Source organism: Hylaeus volcanicus, chromosome 4 (assembly GCF_026283585.1).
Source record: "Hylaeus volcanicus isolate JK05 chromosome 4, UHH_iyHylVolc1.0_haploid, whole genome shotgun sequence".
Lineage (NCBI taxonomy): Eukaryota > Metazoa > Arthropoda > Insecta > Hymenoptera > Colletidae > Hylaeus > Hylaeus volcanicus.
The window spans coordinates 26,490,589-26,496,857 of record NC_071979.1 but is presented as its reverse complement, the minus strand read 5'-3'; the positions used below and the strand labels follow the sequence as shown (position 1 = coordinate 26,496,857).

Genomic DNA, 6,269 nt, shown 5'->3' with positions numbered 1-6,269 from the left:
GAATCTCGAACTGTTCGACTTATAAACTAGTACGCTTTGAGGTAGTAGTAAGATACTTTATTTCAACGACTTTCTAATCGTGGTAGAAGAAAGGTTTAGTCGCGTAAATTGTTAACTCTCTGTAACGAAACTGTCGTCGAGTGCAAAGGGTTAAAGAAAGGCCAATGGTCTCTCCGAAGACTCGACTACCCCTGCTCGACGAATAAAGGCAATCACCGAGGAGAGACGGGCAATTAGTATCGAATGTCGATAGGTCGATTCGTGCAGCAACCTGCAGGAATCGGGACCACTCACAGCAGGGCGCAACCTGTGCGACTCGCAACGATCGAAAGAGGGCAACCTATTCATTCATCTCGCCGGGCACGACACTAATAGCTCACCTTAGCTTCATTCAGAGCGAACAGTCGGGGATCCGATTCATGGGAAACCAAAGGGATCGGGCCACGTTCTCGCGGCTCTTCGTATCGTCTTTCCTCCAGAAACGTGAAAATTCTCGGGTTCTAAATCAAAACTGGGTAACCATTTCTCGGCGCGGGGGTGCATTCGAGGAAAATGTTTTCACGGTTGTAAAAGAATCATGGGTCGTCTCGATACGTTTACATTTTCCCCGCGGTTTTCCACCACGTATAAACGTCCTACTATTTTCACTTTATGACCACTCCATCGGCATTATTTATAGAGGGGCACGGTCGCAAGGACCACCCTTGGGATTTGAGTAGACTTCGGATTTGCCCGGTCAATAAATATCATTCGTTCCGATACTCGAGCCCCGACAACCCCTACGGCCTTTCGGTCGATTTTCGCGTGTAACTAAACAGAAGGGGCTGTTTGCCACCATGTGTTCATCTTGAGCGTGTGCAGACCTACCGCACACTTCGTTGGGGGGTAGAACAAAAGTCGTAGTATTATCAAAGTTGTTATTATTAAATCTTTGTATCGGACTCGTTCGTAAAATGTGCGCGTAGTGTAATGGTGGGGTGCAAGTGGAGATCTTACATCTTAAGATTATAATTTGTGCAGTGAATGATTGTGCAGTTTCATTTCGAGTTTAGGATAGTCGATATCAAGAGTTCTCCTTGACTCGATTTTTCAAGAATTGTATACTTCCTGTATACGCTCCCTCTCACAGCGCCACTAATTTGCTGATAATTTACGCGAGGCCCGAGAGCGACTTTCGAGGGGTCATCCACTCGAGAGTCGAAAGCCAGTCCTAATCTGTCCGTCTGACGTGCTCGGGAACTCGAAAAAGATACCGATCCCTTTCCGCCGAGTCGAGGTCTTTTCCCGGGTTGCGGCACTTTGGTAACAAGACTCGCGTGCCTTTCGGTGGACCTGCACGTGTGTATACGTAAGTTGGATTCGTGTACGATCCAACCAGACACCTAGAACGTGCACCGAAACGGTTCCACGCATGTGTCTCGTAGACGAGGGCCGTGGTCTGGATAGATTGTCGTTAACCACATGCCCCACGGTCTCGTTAGCCTCCTTTATTAGGTACATCGTTGGGATCCTACGAGCAGCCTAATCTGTTCGCTCGTTACGCGCCACCGAGATTACCGGTCAGGATTTCCGTTTCGACGCAGATTTGCAGGTACTCGCGCAAGTCGGTCGATAATGCCTGGGGGATCTGGCAGCCGAGGTCCGAGACGGACGGGTCGTGGATTACGACTCACTGCCAGTGAAGCGCGAGACAATTTTTGGGTGAGAAATCCCATCCTGGTTCGAGTTGTGAATTCGAAAAAATGCTGGATAAGCGATCGTGAGATACTTGCTCCGGTTTCGTGCCGAAGATATTGGCCTAAGTAGTATTGTTATGCTTCGAAGGGTGGGGATTGCAAGGGTTATGTATCAAATTAATAGAACGGTGTTATATGTAATGTGTATCAATTAATAATTATCATAACTGCTATATATATATATATGTATTCTAAGTTAGGTGATTAAATAATAAATATCATTCATAATTCCATCCATTAAACATATATTTCAATTGAAACATGTTTAACTAAATCACGATCAGGACACATGTCTAATAAGGAATAAAATATTTTTTTGTATACCAGACAAGATAGATAAATTGCAGTAAAATTAATATTCATGCATATCAAGAAATAGTTCCAGATAAAAAGTATGTCAGAGACTACATATACCTCTATATTCGAGTGTATACGTCTAATTCATTGCGTAATCGGATCACAATGATTACACTCCGGAAGTCTAACGTTAAAAATCTCAGTCGACTAAAACGGTTTATTTGAATCGAGGCTGGAAGTATTCGTCGCAATGAGTCGCAGGACACGTTGCTTCCCTTTTTCGCTTCACCGAAGGATGAAGGGGGAAGCAAGCGGGCTCGCTTTTGTATATATGAGACCGTGGTGTTCCCAAACCAGAACCAGGCCGAGTCGTTAGTTTCATGAGGTTTGTTAACGGACCTGGAAGGTCCGCTGAAGATACTTATTGCGAGCCCTCCGACCATTTGTCCGGATCACCTTCTCTGGCTGCCGTCGACGTCAGGGACAGTGTGGAATTTCAAAGCGATAGCCACGTTTCTTCTACGAACTTCTCTCGCACTTCTTTCTTTGTTTAATCATTTTCTTTTTCATTCGTGTTTTCAGGAAACGAGTTCACTGTCAAGTTTCGCCGAAGATTGGTTTCGTTAAATCAATCATAATTTATAAAAAAAAAGAACGAATCCGTCACGAAACTTCTACTTTTAGGTGGAAGGAGACCTTTCGTTGTTGATTTTTATTTAATTTCTATTTAGAAACGTGGAAACACGTTCATGTGTTCGTGAAAATTGGAGTAACTTCGTACTCCCTACTTTTATTTGACTAATAATGTTTCCATCTGGATTTTTCTGCTCAATTTTCCAAGCGTGAGTACCTACATTCTTAAACATTTAACGTAAAGAATAACAGAAGGATAAATCCTCCTCGAAGTAATTAGCTACAGGCTCCGATGAGTCTAGATTGGTAATTGGTATTTAGATTTCAAGCTTCGTAAACACCAGCAGAAAATATGCTCGTTTCAATTGAAACCGTGAAAGGGTGCAAGGTCGTGAAATTAATCGCGCAGTGATTCTTTGTCAAGCACACCCTTGTCTTTGCCATGGTGAAAGGTTCAACGATATAAAGAACAGATGAATTTAATGACTCTGATCCTGAGAGAGGCAGGATTTCATTCGAACAATGGATGACGAATACCAACACCCTACAGCAAGTCTTGTTTATTTATTTAAACTGTTATTTAGGTATACTTGTGTAACTTCGAGGTGAAACATGAGACAATAATCTAATTGAAATTATAATTTATAGTCTTGAACCAATCACGATACATACTTGGAATTTATTTTTTAATATACAATTAGAATGATTGATGGAGGTTGAAGGATTTTTCAAACACTGTAAAACTATGTGTTCTCCATGTTTTGCGTATTTTATTTTTCTGAATTCAACATACAATGTAAATATTAGAATAACTGCGACATTAACGTTTAATACGGGCATTTACTATTTGACATTATCTTGACCTCAACGGTTTGCAATTTTATTTAATCATGAAATTACAATTCCTGGGAGTGCGTGGCCATCCTTATCCTATGACAGAAAGAAGAATCGATTAATAACCGAAGTATACTGTTCGATTGCTTTGGCTTTGAATTTTTTTGAATAAAAATTAAATAAATTACCGATCACTGTAACTCGGTCTTTTTAAAACACAGACACTTACGTAAATTTTTTAATTTACCTCTGAACGATGCACCGAATTCTAAGGTCGGTTCCTCTGGGCCGGAAATCGACAATTCGACGTGTACTGGCAGCTCTAGTTCACGTACCGAACATATTCTCCTAAACGCACAGTACGAGTAATCAACGTACTTGGCAGGAGGAAGTGGGAAGAGAGGATTGAAACTACGAATATGCAGGAGGATGTCCAACGGGGTGGAGCATTTAATTATTTTCGTTATTCGTGGTAATGTGGAAAATCTTTTTGAGAGAAAGTTACACTATTTTGAGGGGCATGTCTCATGATAGAAAATTTTGTTTGCAAGGTTAATATAATCGAGGTGAACGTTCTCTACTTTTAGAAGTGAAACGCAAATGAATTTGTCATTTGAATCTTTATGTACAGAATAAAATAATTGGAGATTGAATTCATCAATTTGAGGAAACTTTGAGGAAACAATGTTTCTATCGTTACGTGTGCCTCTGAAAATAGTAAAAATTTGTCTTAAGATGTTTTTTTCATGTATAAATATAGTAGATATTTAGGTCTTCTTCGAATGTCCCACCCAGCATAAACGACGATTGGTATATCCTAATGGAGGAGAAATGGTTGTCGAGTTAGAAGAGTACTGCGACGGTCGTAAAGGCGTGGATGATCTGTGGGTGGAGAGGGTGAACAGTGGCTGGTACCGAGGGGGTCGCAAATTGAATAACAAACGTTCACCCTCCTTGGTTAAATCACCGAGAAAGTCATCCCCCGTGCTTGTACGCTGCTCGACATTAACCGCACCCCCGCGAATCGTTGCGTCGCGACGTTTCAGGACCCTCCGACTACTGCTTTGCATAACGATCTCATTCCGTAATCTCTGCCATATTGATCCGATTTAGAGCGGACGGGGATCGTTCACGGGTCGGTTAAGGTTGACGATGTGGATTCATTCCGTCCATATTCATAATACTCGAGCAATTAGGTACCAAAGTACTTAACAGGATGTGTCGAAATGTAAGATGTTCCTTTCAATACGATCAACTCTAACACCTCGGAACAAAATACGTGGAGAAAAAATTTGATATTATAATTTTACGAAACGAAGTCACTTGTAAAGAAAATAAATGAGCTTAATATTAACGAATTATGTTCTTCTAGGATGTAAAGATATGTTAAAGTCGTTAGTTCATCCTAGGAAAAATATCTAAAATAAAAATTAAAAGTAAGTAAAATAACGTTAATACCTGAGAAATAAAATTATTATTTCGTCAAGCTAATATCAACCGGCAGGTATTTTACGTTCGTAATACCGAGTACCGACGAAATTAATAAAATTCCGAAGCTGGCCATACGCAAATTTTGTATCGTCAGTGCGAAGATAAAAATTACAAAATATAATTTTGAAATGTCAACGTTGTGAATACATAGCGTATGAAATAAAAAGAACCAGAAATAGAATTTTTAGTGACGTGAATGCACGTGAGCGGTCGCGAATGTGTTAACGATCTGGTGAAATATGTCGGCAACAATCCCATCAGTAGTCACGGTCAGTCGTTGTAAGACGCTCAATTTTCCCGGTTTCGAGCGCTTTCGAAATAATTGCCGTGTTCCAAATGCTGGACGAATAAACATTCCTGGTTTTTTGTCGCGAGGCCGCTTTCAAAATAATTTGATTCGGTGAACGCACGTGCGCTGCTCTGCGCCTTGATGGCGCACGATTAAAAGAAAATTACGCGGACGCGCCGGGAACCAGGGGTAATTAAATTTATCGAAGCTTATGAAGCTGCATGTCGCGTATATACGTCATTATTTAGGCATTAGCGTCGGAAGGCTGGGCCAGGGTTCGAACGAGTCGAGTCATCCTTGGTAATAACGTCGAGTGCTCGTATACGTGGCGTTCTTGGGACCGGGCAGAAATAGGCCAACAGGAATATATATCGTCGAGTAGATAAAAACTCTTTTCGGGTTAATCAAGGTAAGGAGATCGCCACGAGAGAGAGAAAAAAGGGAACCTCCGACGTCCACGTTCGCGAACCGACAAAGGGAGAAAGTGCTGGCTAACAATTTTAATGCAAAAATCGCGCGTGTAACCCACGGGAAATTAGCCTCCGAGGGCTGGGGCGATTCGACGACCACTTTGGTACGATATCGACTCCCAGCCGTGCTTTTATTACATAGATTATTAAAGTTCCTTCCCGATACTTTTCATTCTTTCTTTGTTACTTTCCAACGAATGATTAAATGGAAGGTATTTAAATCTCAGGTTATGTGCATCATTTTGGTAGCTCTTGAATCGTGGGCTTCTGAACATTTCTGTATTTCTCATTTCATCGATTCGTAATTTATTTGAATCAAGGAAAAAATTGAAATTCGTGTTCTATATGTATATTCTAAGCGAAGATAGAAAAGTGTACGACAAAATTTGTTTCTTGCAATTTCTTTCTAGCTGAAATTCTCGGAGCATATAAGAAAAGTCCCTTGTGTAGTTTATGGTTTGGAAATGGAAGACGACGGATGATACAGATTTCTGTTCAGGCGTTGACTTGTTCAAGCAA

The 6,269-nt window shown here is 41.1% G+C and overlaps 1 protein-coding gene across 1 annotated transcript in view; it reads right to left on the bottom strand.

Moving 5' to 3' along the window:
* Positions 1-3,426: 3,426 nt before the first annotated feature.
* LOC128875102 (transcription factor Sp9-like) overlaps positions 3,427-6,269 on the bottom strand; it is a 42,866-nt gene continuing 40,023 nt past the window's right edge. The window contains exons 4-5 of the transcript XR_008456757.1: positions 3,748-3,848; positions 3,427-3,596 (exon numbers count right to left, since the gene is read on the bottom strand). The gene's annotated coding sequence lies outside the window, so the exon portion shown is untranslated. The remainder of the gene's footprint in view (positions 3,597-3,747; positions 3,849-6,269) is intronic.